Source organism: Balaenoptera acutorostrata, chromosome 1 (assembly GCF_949987535.1).
Source record: "Balaenoptera acutorostrata chromosome 1, mBalAcu1.1, whole genome shotgun sequence".
NCBI lineage: Eukaryota > Metazoa > Chordata > Mammalia > Artiodactyla > Balaenopteridae > Balaenoptera > Balaenoptera acutorostrata.
The window spans coordinates 79330355-79344301 of record NC_080064.1 but is presented as its reverse complement, the minus strand read 5'-3'; the positions used below and the strand labels follow the sequence as shown (position 1 = coordinate 79344301).

General features: G+C 40.0%; 1 protein-coding gene across 6 annotated transcripts in view; it reads right to left on the bottom strand.

Moving 5' to 3' along the window:
• The window catches only part of LRRC8B (leucine rich repeat containing 8 VRAC subunit B), a 73614-nt gene that overhangs the window by 22997 nt on the left and 36670 nt on the right, over positions 1 to 13947 (bottom strand). For 5 of the 6 annotated variants that reach the window (XM_007176358.2, XM_057553350.1, XM_057553353.1 and 2 more), the window contains 2 exons: positions 12004 to 12059; positions 430 to 532 (listed from right to left, as the gene is read on the bottom strand). The gene's annotated coding sequence lies outside the window, so the exon portion shown is untranslated. The remainder of the gene's footprint in view (positions 1 to 429; positions 533 to 12003; positions 12060 to 13947) is intronic. The other variant, XM_007176357.3, reaches the window with a different exon arrangement.

Here is a 13947-nt window from a genome sequence, read left to right as displayed (position 1 = left end):
ATAAGTGGATTTGTTCCAGAGGCAGAACTAGGTGGGTGCACATTTTAGAAAGTGACATTGTGATTTAATTTGTAGTGGAACATCCATAGAAATAGTTCTGTGAAATAGTTCAGGCCCTTCTCCTGCCAGGGCTGAGCTGAATAAGATGACCATCCGTCAAGGATGTTGCAAAGGAATTTCTTGTAATGGATAAAGAAAGTGAACGAGATCATCTCTAAGGGCTCTGCCAGCTCAAATTCTATGGCTTTATTTGTCCCCTCAAAGATCCTGGGAGTTATATTCATTTCAGATACACAACTGAAATCGTAGAAGAATGTAAACACAAACAGCTCTAACAATAAGGGTATTTGACAGACAGCAAATATTTATTCAACAAAGAGCACAGGTCAACATTGGCCAAAACAATATACTTTAAATATGTATACTTACTATAATGAAAAAAAATGAATCCAATAAGTTGACTGTGCTTCAGTCAGGAGGCCTACACCTTTTGAAATTTCTTAGACACACCATCTCTGTGATTGTCTTCATTCTGTGAGAAAGCATAGATATCTTGAAATAGCTGTGGTCATCCAAACAAACAAAATTGGAGATACTGTCGTTAGAGACCCTCTCCATCATAAGACATTACATGGCAAGTGGATTTTCATAGACCAGTTGACTTTTCACACTGGGAGACATTCTGGCAAAGCTATTTATATAAGACCCCATCCACATACCAGATTGCGCTCAGCCTCTGAACTTCCTTAACTTACAGAGAAGTTTCTACGGAAATTTAGATGTTAACATATTTTAAAATGCTGTATCTACAACACTTAGCTTTTTCCAAGCTGTCTCCATATGCTAATTTCGCTCATTCAATCCTCATACACAGTTGGTCTTATTTGCATTCATCAGATGGCCTGTCAAACCATATAATTTCTGTACTTTATCATACATCTAACCAAATGAGACTCAGTGCTCTTAAAATTTAGCCTACTGATTCATTAAATATAGTTACAAGTTAATAACTTTTTAAGACACAGCTCAGAAATATGACTGAAATTCTCTGAAATTATGACATTATTAAATGTAGCTACCCTTTATATTAAAACCTATTGGTTTTTGTTCCTTACCTTATAGGTTAATAAAAGTCATTTTTAGCATCTACTTCAATCATTTGCAATAGCTTAAGTTACATATATACTGATTAGTTTGAAATGTGAGAACATTCTAAAACACACAAAATTTTTAGTTGGGTGTGAAAATTGCGTTTTTTAGTGCCTATGTATCCTCTGAAAACTTGTTGAGAAGGTTTATATATTTGCCTGGAAGATACAATCCTTTTCTGGTTTATTAAGTACTCAAAATCCAGCTCAGAGTACTGACCCCAAATTGTATTTACGGTATTTTTAGCAATACTCTTGTAACCTTGTCATTTTCAAAGATCAAAGAGTTAGCATGTCTGAAATTTACTTTGGATTTACCAATCCATGTGTAAAGCCTTCTTTATAATTACTACTGAAGATCAAATTATTTTGCAGGCCAGAAAGCACAGTTAGTGTGTGACAATTCAGCTGTGTATTAATTCATACTTAGCACCACTGGAATATGAGTTTCTTATTCACAATTCATTTTTAAAAGACTGACAACATATGATACACAACTGCATTTATGTGTAGTTAAGCACAATAAAGACATTTGATCTGTGAAACATTTTACATATTCTTCCACTGCATTGCATCTGTAATGTGCCAGGAAAGAATTTATTGCATAACTCCAGAATGCTACCCAGCCATCATGATACTTCCTGCACAATACAGTTTCCTTTAGATATTGCAGATATTTTTCTACTTTAAACACAAAAAGAAAGAAGAGTCACAAACCTCCAACTACAGTAGTATTTTAAAATAATCAGAATGAGAAACTACTATAACTAACCTGTTAGTGAACCACAACTGACTACAAGTTCGCCATATTTATTCTTTCTTATTTTTATTTTATTTATTTTATTATTATTATTTTTTATTTGGCTGCATTGGGTCTTTGTTGCTGCGTGTGGGCTTTCCTCTGGTTGCGGCGAGCAGGGCCTACTCTTCATTGCAGTGCGTGGGCTCCTCATTGCGGGGGCTTCTCCTGTTGTGGACCATGGGCTCTAGGCATGCAGGCTTCAGTAGCTGTGGCACGTGGGCTCAATAGTTGTGGCTCACGGGCTCTAGAGCACTGGCTCAGTAGTCGTGGCGCATGGGCTTAGTTGCTCCACGGCATGTGGGATCTTCCTGGACCAGGGCTCGAACCCGTGTCCCCTGCATTGGCAGGTGGATTCTTAACCACTGCACCACCAGGGAAGCCCTGCCATATTTATTCTAACTGAGAATTATTTGTAAAGAATTTTTCCTGTTCATCTTTTTAAGAACTATAAACTTTTCCTCTAATCATCTAATTCAGATTTCCTTTGATGAGTTCCTTGTCAATAAGAGAATAAAAATCTGTTATTAATAATCTAATATCTGTTTTCCTACTTTCAAAATACTTTCATTTACATTAATTTGTTTCATACCTACAACAAACCATTAAGATAAATATTATTCTTCACATTTTTAAAAAATATTTATTTATTTATTTATTTATTTATTTTTGGCTGTGTTGGGTCTTCGTTTCTGTGCGAGGGCTTTCTCTAGTTGTGGCAAGCAGGGGCCACTCTTCATTGCGGTGCGCAGGCCTCTCACTATTGCGGCCTGTCTTGCTGCAGAGCACAGGCTCCAGACGCACAGGCTCAGTAGTTGTGGCTCATGGGCCTAGTTGCTCTGCGGCATGTGGGATCTTCCCAGACCAGGGCTCCAACCCATGTCCCCTGCATTAGCAGGCAGATTCTCAACCACTGCACCACAAGGGAAGCCCCTTCACATTTTATAAACATGGAAAATAAGGCAGGCCCAAAGGAGTTATCTTCTCCAAGGTGACGAAACTGGCAAAAATTGCAACAACTAGAACCCAGGTCCTCAGGCTAAAATCTCAGGCCTTGTCCACACCAGACCACACTGTCCAGACCATTCAATCCAATTAAGCCAGTCTGAGTTCTTTCAAAAGCTAAGGAAAAGTTGAATATTTAACTCCCTCCCCTAACTGCAATGGACTGAATGTTTGTGTCCCTGAAAAATACATATTTTGAAATCCTAATCCCTCAATGTGATAGTATGAGGAGGTGGGGCCTTGGGAGGTGATTAGGTCATGAGGGTGGAGCCCTCATGAATGGGATTAGTGCCCTTATAAAGGGGACCCCAGAGAGCTCTCCTGCCCCTTCCACTATGTGAGGAAACAGCAAGAACGTGGCCATCTATGAACTAGGAAGTGAGTTCTCATCAGACACTGAATGTGCTGGTGCCATGATCTTAGACTTCCCAGCATCCAGAAACTGTGAGAAATAAATGTTTGTTGTTAAAGTCATCCAGTCTGTGGTAGTTTGCTATAGCAGCCTGAAGGGACTAAGACATCAACTTACCCCAACATCTGCATTATAACTGGGTTCCATTTTAATCTTTGAAAGATAAGGATACAAAGGATATAGCTTTCCGCAATGTCTCCATTTACATACTATATAATCTGCTTTCTCAGCTAGACTTTTTCTACTGAACATTTTCCACTGAACAATTTAAGACTTTATATAAATATATAGCATCTGGATTTAATGATGTATGAAAAGTCTCAAGCATTCCTATATGTTAAATGATGTTAATTTTTCTAATTGAAGTGCTTAACTGGAGAGTTAGAGCATAGCTGTCCTTTGTCATTACAACATTTAATACTGTTTGTGTGTCCAGGAAATTTTTTCCAGACCATATTTTTGCAAACAATGAGGATCCAATCCAAATCAGATCTCTATTTCTAATATACAAATGCACTAAATCAGTTCAAAGAAACAAAGTTAAAAGTAAAGGATTTTATGGTCCTAATCCCATTCCTTTAGCTTTTAAACATTGTTAAAAAATCATAAAAGCTTTTCAAAGCACATGAATTCATCTGACAATCTCACCCCAAAGTCTCTAAGACTGGAACAACAACACTCAAGTTAGCCAGTCTTTACTTCCCACTAGTCCTTGTTTTACTTTGAAAGCATTTCCAAAACAACCAGTGAAAAAATAAACAAATGATGATCAGATGGTATTTAGAGTCATTGTATGATGAGAACTGGATGCTACTTCAAAGCTCTCTGTCTCTGGCCCCAGGCAGGGACACAGCCAAACAATACAGAATGGGGTTTCTCTATACTACTCTCACTGAAAATTGATTTTAAAATCGCCTTACATCCTTTCAAAATGCTTAGTCCTACTTCTCATCAAGATGTTTCCCGGGTCTGGGCTTCCCTGGTGGTGTAGTGGTTAAGAATCCACCTGCCAATGCAGAGGACACAGGTTCGAGCCCTGGTCCGGGAAGATCCCACATGACGCAGAGCAACTAAGCCAGTGTACCACAACTACTGAGCCTGTGCTCTAGAGCCCGCCTGCCACAACTACTGAAGCCCGTGTGTCTAGAGCCCGTGCTCTGCAACAAGAGAAGCCACTGCAATGAGAAGCCCGCGCACCACAACAAAGAGTAGCCCCCGCTCGCCGCAACTAGAGAAAGCCGGCATGCAGCAACGAAGACCTAACGCAGCCAAAAATAAAAAAATAAAAATAAATAAATTTATTTAAAAAAAAGATGTTTCTTGGGTCTAACATATATCTAACTGCAATTTTGTCTTTTTTTTGTTGTTTAATATCTTTACTGGAGTATAATTGCTTTACAATGGTGTCTTAGTTTCTGCTTTATAACAAAGTGAATCAGCTATACATATACATATATCTCCATATCTCCTCCCTCTTGCGGCTCCCTCCCACCCTCCCCATCCCACCCCTCTAGGTGGTCACAAAGCACCGAGCTCTTTGAGTTCTCTCTCTGAGAAACGATGCATTAGTATCCAGGATTAATTTGCTCCTTTGCTTTATACTATTATAAATAACCCCCTGAACCACTCACTCTTCAGAAAACTGAGGACAATTACTTAGCATTTCTCAAGCACTTAAATGATCACTAGCCAGACACTAGCTTTGAGATCTAGAAGGGAACTAGGATTCATCTAGTAAAGTGTTTCTCTAACATCAACGTTCATAAATCACTGGAGAGCTTATGAAATCACAATGTGATAGGTCCCACCCTTGGAGTTTCTGATTCATTAGGTCTGCATTAGGCCTCAAGAATGTGTATTTCTAACAAATTCCTAGTTAATGTTGATGTTGCTGGTGCAGAGACCACTTCTTGAGAATCACAAATCTAAGACAGTGGTTCTCAACTTCGGCTTCACATTAGAATCCCCTGGGGCACTTTTATAAGAAACTTAAACCCAGGGCCACTCTTAAAGAACACTTTAGTTGGTCTAGGTGAGGCCAGCAATTTTTTTTTCTCCCAAATCTCCCAGGAGAAGAAAGCTCACAAGACAGATTGGCAATGAAATATCTGAGGAAAGTGCCTACCTTTTAAGTCTTGCTGAAGTTTCAGATGTCTAGAGTGTTCCCCCTCCCCACAAACTACAAAGTAACAGCTACCATCAACTACAGGAACCTTCAGAGACTCAGGTGTACGGTAGGAGAACACTGAGTCACTGAGCTAGAGAGATTTGCAGGATGGATTTGAGGAGAAGGATTAGAAACAAGGGGGTGGCTGAAAGGCTATTTCAATCACGTGGGCCAGAAATAATATGGAGAACTTTTGTAATATATTTGAAAAGAAAGCAGTGAATGAAATAGCCACTGTAAATGAAAATTCAATGCCACTTAGCAACATCAAATGTCCTAAGAGAGGTCCATGGAGAAACAGGGTCAAAAGGATTCCGATTCTGATCCTATGGTATTATAGGATCTTCCACAGTTTATAGCACATGGTGTACAGTAAGTATTTGTACAATAAATAACTGAACGTACAAAAATGCAGAAGGCAGAAGAATATTTCGTTCACATGTTAGGCAGGGTGTATCTAAGATGATTAAGCCTTTCCACAGAGAGGCTAGAACTTGGAAGCATATAGATGGGAAGGATTTTGGCTAACTATTCTGCATATTCCAAACCTCAACAGCTTAAATATAGTTTTATTTCTTGTGATTCTGTGGGTGGTTCTTTTATTTCCTGGTGTTGGCTGGCACAAAGATGGCTGGAAGGTCCAAAATGTCCTCATTCATCAGGTTGGTAGTTGGTGCTGACTGCTGGCTGGTACTTTGTTTGAGACTTCTTGTGGCTGTTTGAGTGTCCTCACATAGCTTGGTGGTTGGGTTCTAAAATAGTGCATTCCAAGCAAAGAGGCAAAACCTGCAGTTCTTTCATGGGATAGCTCTCAAAGCTACACGGTGTCATGTCCACTATATTCTATTGGTCAAAGGAGTCAGGTACCAGCCCAGATTCAAGGAGGCAAATGCCTCCTCTCAGTGGGAAAAGAGGCAAAGAATGTGCAGCCGTGTTTAATCCACTGCAGTCTACTCTCTGCCCACAAATGATTTACATTCCTCTCACATGAAAGCCTCACCCTCTGCCAAGCCCCCCCAAACGTTTCATTCTGCTATGGCATCAAGTTCAGGCTTGAAGTCTAGGATCTTGTCATCTAAATCATGTCCAGGATGCTATGGGACAACACCCTTAAGATTCTTAGAAGCCCTTCTATCTAGCTGAGAAGAGGCACTGCCTTAAATCTTTTTGAAGTCTTAATACAGGGTCCTATACCTGTTGCCTGGCTTTTATTTGTACCTTAAGACCAAGTTTTACTGCACTAGTGCTGCTCTGGATCTGATCTTTCAACCTGAGGCCGTTTCTTACTTTGAAAGAAACAGTTTTATTCACGACCCCAGAAAATTCTGGATTGGAAATATGTCCTCTAAAGTCTACTTAAAATCTGAACCGTTTCTTCTATAATTAATCTCTCTCTTACAATACTTTGGTCATAAGTGGTTTTAAAAAGTCAATTGGTACTTCCAAAATTCTGCTGGGAAATCTAAGCTAGATCCACAAATCGGTTAGGTTCATTTTCTATCTTCCATGTTACTGTAAGTGTCAATCTTAATTTTTTTGTCAATGCATAACAAGGGTACCGTTTTATATCCTCCAATAGCAATTTCCTCACTGCTCTTCGAGCCACCATTAAGAATCTTCTGGGACTTCTCTGGTGGCGCAGTGGTCAAGAATCTGCATGCCAATGCAGGGGACACAGGTTTGAGCCCTGGTCCGGGAAGATCTCACATGCCATGGAGCAACTAAGCCCGTGAGCCACAACTACTGAGCCCGCATGCCTAGAGCCGGTGCTCCACACAGGAGAAGCCACCGCAATGAGAAGCCCACACACACAGCAATGCAACTAGAGAAAGCTCGCGCACAGCAACGAAGACCCAATGCAGCCAAAAATAAATAAATAAATGAATTTATTTTTTAAAAAAAGAATCTTCTTTTAAAAAACTTTTGTTTATTTATTTATTTATGGCTGTGTTGGGTCTTCATTGCCGCATGCGGGCTTTCTCTAGTTGCGGTGAGCGGGGCCTACTCTTCGTTGCAGTGCACAGGCTTCTCTTTGCGGTGGCTTCTCGTTTTGGAGCACAGGCTCTAGGCACGCGGGCTTCAGTAGTTGTGGCACGCGGGCTCAGTAGTTGTGGCTCGCGGGCTCTAGAGCGCAGGCTCAGTAGTTGTGGTGCACGGGCTTAGTTGTTCCACGGCATGTGGGATCTTCCCGGACCAGGGCTCGAACCCGTGTTCCCTGCATTGGCAGGTGGATTCTTAACCACTGCGTCACCAGGAAAGTCCAATAATCTTCTTACTTCCCCCTCAGGTTCACTGCTACCTGGTCTCAAAGCCAATGCCAGATGTTTTCTTGTGGCAACACCTCACTTCTAGGTACCAATTTTTGTTTTGGTTCTTTTTTTATTTTATTTTTTAAATTTATTTATTTTATTTATTTATTTTTGGCTGCGTTGGGTCTTTGTTGCTGTGCGTGGGCTTTCTCTAGTTGCGGCAAGCTGGGGCTACTCTGTTGTGGTGAGCAGGCTTCTGGTTGCGGTGGCTTCTCTTGTTGCGGAGCACGGGCTCTAGGCACGCAGGCTTCAGTAATTGTGGTACGCAGGCTCAGTAGTTGCGGCTCGCGGGCTCTAGAGTGCAGGCTCAGTAGTTGTGGCGCACGGGCTTAGCTGCTCTGTGGCATGTGGGATCTTCCCGGGCCAGGGCTCGAACCCGTGTCCCCTGCATTGGCAGGCGGATTCTTAACCACTGCGCCACCAGGGGAGCCCCTGTTTTGGTTCTTTATTGCTATGTAACAAGCCATCCCGAAACATAGCAGCTGAAATAACCATTCATCATTTCTGATGAACCTGTGGGATGATGAGGCAGTTCTGTTTCATGTGGTGTTGGCTGGAAGGTCCAAAATGCCTCAGTCACAGGGCTGGCATTTTGGCTGGCTGCTGGCCTGGAGCTCAGCTTCAGCTAATGACCAGGGGCTTTGTCACTCCTCCACACATGCCTGTTTAGGCTGCCTCAGAGCAAGGTGGCTAAGTTCTAAGTAGGAACATTACAAGCACACAAAAGCAGAAGCTACAAATCTCCTTAAGGTCTAGCCTTAGAAATTACTCCACACCATTTCTTCCTTTTGATGGGGCAAAAAGGAAACAGATCCAGCCCAGATTCAAAAGGAAGGGAAATAGACTCCATCTCTTGATGGGGAAAATCACAAAGTATTTGCAGCCATCTTTAATCCACTATAGGAAGTCAAGAGCATTTAAGTAGTAGATAGTGCCACAGAAATGAATTAATTCTTTGAAAGAATTTAGTGAGTGAAGAATAGAATCTCTCTCCCCTTTATAACATATCAGATGAGGAAGGACTATCAGACAAGGAAGAGTAAAGGGGGATAGAATAGCAGGGTCAGTGAGGTAAAAAAGCAGCACAGTGTTTCTGGAGCACAGAAATCAAAGGGTCTGACATCATAGTCAAAACAGAGAAACCAAAGGAGAATAGTGATGTGTGACTATCATTCTGCAGCTTCTTACACAAAGCTGTAGAGTAGAAATGGATCTGTGAAACAATCAGATAATATGCTAAATATGAGAAAAATTACCCGTATCATCTAAAGTCCCAGGAGAAGGTTACTGAATACGACAATTAAGAGCACGTGAACAACTCTAGAAATCCTAATTAAATCGGAGTTGCTGAACTTTAAGGAACATTGTTTCACTATTCCTTGTTTCTGATGGTTATGAAATACGTGGTACATTTAATTTAGATGGTAATTGTGTTTTTAGAAAAAGACCTCTCAATTCTTTGATGCTTTAAGTAAGCTACCAGATTATCTAGAATACATTTAAAATGAAGAGAAGCTGCAGTCCTGTGACTGTAATATTAACACTAGAGCATAAGCCACCAGTGGCGACATAATTCCGAGAATCTGTAAACAGACAGCAACTTCAAACCCTTCAAACCCTTCTCCATCTTCATTGTTTATAAAACTGTTCTCCTGACCCCCTCCCATCACCCCAGAGTCAGCAAGCCATAAAGCCGAGCCAAACCCAGTCCCTGTGCAGTCCCTGGGGAATCACACACGCGCTCTCCTTTCAAATGACTGGCCGATAGCAGTGATCATCAGTCCATTTGCTTCTACAGTAATTCTTCCATAGGTGACCTACCTTTCACAGCAGCAGAATCATATGGACCGTTTAACCCAAGAAGAAACCACAGAGATCAGAGTCTAACTCTTCACACATAAGGAAACTAAATTTCAAAGATGTTCAAGCAGCTTCTCTAGGGTCACAGGGTAGTAGAACATGGGTTTAAGGCCACCTTGCTTAATTTGAAAAGAACTGGGAGGTTGAGAGCATTGCTTCTGGTCACTTAGCCTAAGTAATAATAGGGCTTATTAATAAAATAAAACAGGGGTTTGGAACATGAAGTTGCAAAAATAGTCCAGAACATTTCTGTGTTATAATTTTTTAAAACTATAAATCAAAATGAGTTTTTTTTTTTTTTTTTTAGCTCTGGGACACACAAACCAATGTATTCTAGAAATACTTAAACATATGATTAAGCCACTAGTCTTAACCCTTTCTCTAAAGTTAACATTTATATACATTCAATTATGGAGGTTAGGACTACAAAGGCATACCAAGGAAATATGAGGCCTTGTTCCTGCTTTCATGGGATTTACAATCCTATTGTGGAGAGAAGACATGCATCGTTGAGAGTTAGCAGCACCATCTTATACTGTCATTTCAGTGCCAAAATGAGTGGGATGATGGCCAAAAGTAAGCACTGCATTTGGTTCTACACAAACAAAATATCCAAAGAGAATGGGTGAAACGTTACTGAGAATGGTAAAGCAGTACTTGTCAAACAAAGGTCAGGATTTAGTCTGCTCATGCAACAAATATTTAGAATGTCTACTATGTGCCAGGCAGAGTTCTAAGTGTTAGGGAAATATAGATGTGCAAGACAGACAAGATCCCTGCTCTCAGGGACCTTACTGTGTAGTAAGGAAAGAGAGAAAACCAAATACACACACATGATAAAATCAGAAATGTTATGAAGAATACATAGCTACTTTAGACTGGGGAGTGAGGAAAGGCCTCTTTAGAAGGACTACCATTAGAACAGGGGTCTAAATGGAGCCTACCAGATGATGATACTGGGGAAGATCATTCCAGGGAGAAGGAGCAAGAAGCTTAGGATGTGTGCAGATCAGAAAGGAGGACACCTGGCTGGAATGTCAGAAGCCTGGGGAAAGTAGAGTAACAGAGGGCCTGCAGTCAAGATAAAGAGTTAGGATAACTATAAGTAGTATAGGAGTGGTGGAAAAGCCACTGAAGAGTCATAAGGAGAGAAGCAGCTGATCTATTACTAGCTTTTAAGAATTCGCAGTCAACTCAATGAATCAGCAGGGAAATGCTGATATACTCGAGAAGTCCAAGTATCTACCTTCATCTGTAAAAAGAAAGGTGTTCAGAATACAGCAGGGGATAGATCCACTGTCCCCACCACTGCTTTACCTGGACTCTATGTTCAGAGCTGAGTGACACAGCTTTAAGACATATGTCATATTCACAACACTGGAGAGCCATGCAATTTAATACAGTGTACAAATTAATCATTCATCATGTCAAAGTCAAAAGCTCTGCCACAGAGCTAATTTAAGATTAAACTTCCACAACTGTAAAAGATGAATGATGTTTGCAGGAAGCAACAGGATATAGAACTTGTTTATTTCTGACTTACCTACTCTAGGAAAGCATGGCCATGTTTTCATTACGGAAACATGGCAAACCAATTCTACACATTAAAAATGCTACCCTAGGGACTTCCCTGGTGGCGCAGTGGTTAAGAATCTGCCTGCCAATGCAGGGGACACGGGTTCGAGCCCTGGTCTGGGAAGATCCCACATGCCACGGAGCAACTAAGCCCGTGCATCACAACTACTGAGCCTGCATGCCACAACTACTGAAGCCCACGAGCCTAGAGCCCATGCTCCGCAACAAGGGACACCACTGCAATGAGAAGCGCACACCGCAATGAAGAGTAGCCCCCGCCCGCCGCAACTAGAGAAAGCCCATGCGCAGCAACGAAGACCCAATGCAGCCAAATTAATTAATTAATTAATTAATTTTTAAAAATGCTACCTTAAACAAAAATCAGAAAAATATAGACATGGAGTCATGGAATCTAAGTCTCTCATAGACATTTATTATATTCCTTAGATCTTTAATGTTAAAAAAATGACAAATATCAAACACATACACATATCCTTTCCTACTACAAAACCAACAAAGGATAGGAAGATGACATTTTACCAAAATGTATACAGATCTAATTTTCTGTTTAATTGGTTTAAAAACATCAAAAGGACTTTACTCAAAACATCTGTAAGAAAAGTAATCTCTTTTTACACACTAAGTATTCAGTACTTATTTGCCCCAAGCTACCAGTGTAATAGTAATTATCTTTACCATGTGTTCACAATTCAGAACATTAATCTTACCCTATGAATGCCTGGTCAACCGGAAACTCTGCAATTAGTTTCTATTTGAAAAATTCCTAAAGAGAAATCATAAACATATTGTTATATTTTATGCATCATAGGACTGCAAGACAATTTATCCACTTACGTGGTTCTAAAGTTTCAAACATCTATAATAACTTTATGAAACATATAAAAGATAACTTTTTAAAAAAGCCACTGCTGTTAAAGAGATCACTTTCTGACCTCTTACAAGAGGTGTCAAATAAAACCCAGGGAGAGAAACAAAATCACTGTCACAAGCTACACATTTAATCCCATCAGCATGGCAATTTACAAGGCATAAAATATGAACTTTAAATTTTTAATGAAGAATGAGGTAAGCATTATGAGGCACCACTCATTTTATAAATAAAAGATAGAAAAACTCATTGAAAATATATATGCTTCTTACAGAAAATAGGGAAACATGGGGAAAAGACAACTTAATGTTTAGGATCATTTTCCCCTTCCAGTTTTGTTTTTGTTTTTGCTGGCCTGCTAGTTTTACACAACTATGCCATTATAAAATTCAGTGTTATGATATTGAGATCTCTTTTTGCCTCATCATTTCTCAGAGGCTTTCTCGATGTTGTAGTTTCTCGAAACATCATTTTTGAAGCATAATAGTTCATACATGGCTATGTCATAGGTTACAAAATCATTTCCCTACTGAATCTTCTTTTCCCTTTTTATTACTAATAATGCTGTAAACATCTCTAACTCTGTTCATATGATTTCCTTTGCATAGACCTCCAAAAGTAAGAGTAATAGATCAAAGAGCATGAACATTTTAAGGCTTCTGATATATAACATCCAATTACTTCCCAAGAAGATTATACTAATTTTCTTTCCTGTAAACAATATGAGTAGTACCCTCACCAGATGTGGGAATCATCATTAAAAAGAAAAGTCTTTGCTAATTCCACACATGAAAAGGATCTTGTTGCTTTATTGTGCATTACTTTGAATTGGGTTGAATGCTTCCCAACATGTTTTAACGATGAGTTTCATTCCTGTTTTCTGTTTCACATTTACCTAAACCAGAGTAATATTTTGCTGAGAAGATACAAATGCAGAACTTAATGAAAGCTCTCTCACAATGACAACTTGTCATCTCAGAGTGCAGCCATTGCTGTCAAGTAAAAAAACAAAATGTAGCTCAGTTTCTTTATCCAGCCTAAAATCAAATCACTCAAACTAATTTTAGAAACAACAGCAAACATTATCACCTTTCTTCCTCCCCAGCAGCGAACCAAAGTATAAGTTGCAAGAATGAAATGTGAAAGTACTAAATGGCGACGCTTCTAAGAATAGAAATAAACAGTCCATATTAGGCAAGATCAAAACAGGACTTGGACTGTCACAGTAATTGTGACAGACCCAGCTGCCTGGGAAGCATCAGTGGGCTCCCCAGCTAGCTATGCTGGATGGGGGTTATAAAACCAGCTTTACCTACCCTCTGAAAAACATTTACTCTCCCCAGATGCAAGACACAAGATGTGTATTTTCACTGAAAAAATCAATTCCAAGATAACCTAAAAAAATGTATCCTGGAAGATTTGGAGATGACAAGCCTAACACTGAGAGCTCCCTTTCTCAAATAAGAGCTCCTTTCAGAAGGTTCCCAGTGAGGGACACAGAAGGGAACGCTCCCAAGTGACTGTGGATTAAGGAACAATAGGGGGTAATCAGCTTTCTGATAGAAAAACAAAACGCCCCAAGGCTTTTACTTTGAAAACTGAGAAGTCTGGGTGCTCTTATTTCCTTCTGGTCAGTGGAGACAGCAGAGATTGACAAAACAAACTCCTTTGTAGTAAAAGCAAAGGCCTACTATAAAATCTTAGAATCTGAGAAAGGCTTTCCATTTGGGAGAATTTGTCTTTCAGTGATAGATTCCTTTTAAGATTTAGCAAGAAGTCAAGA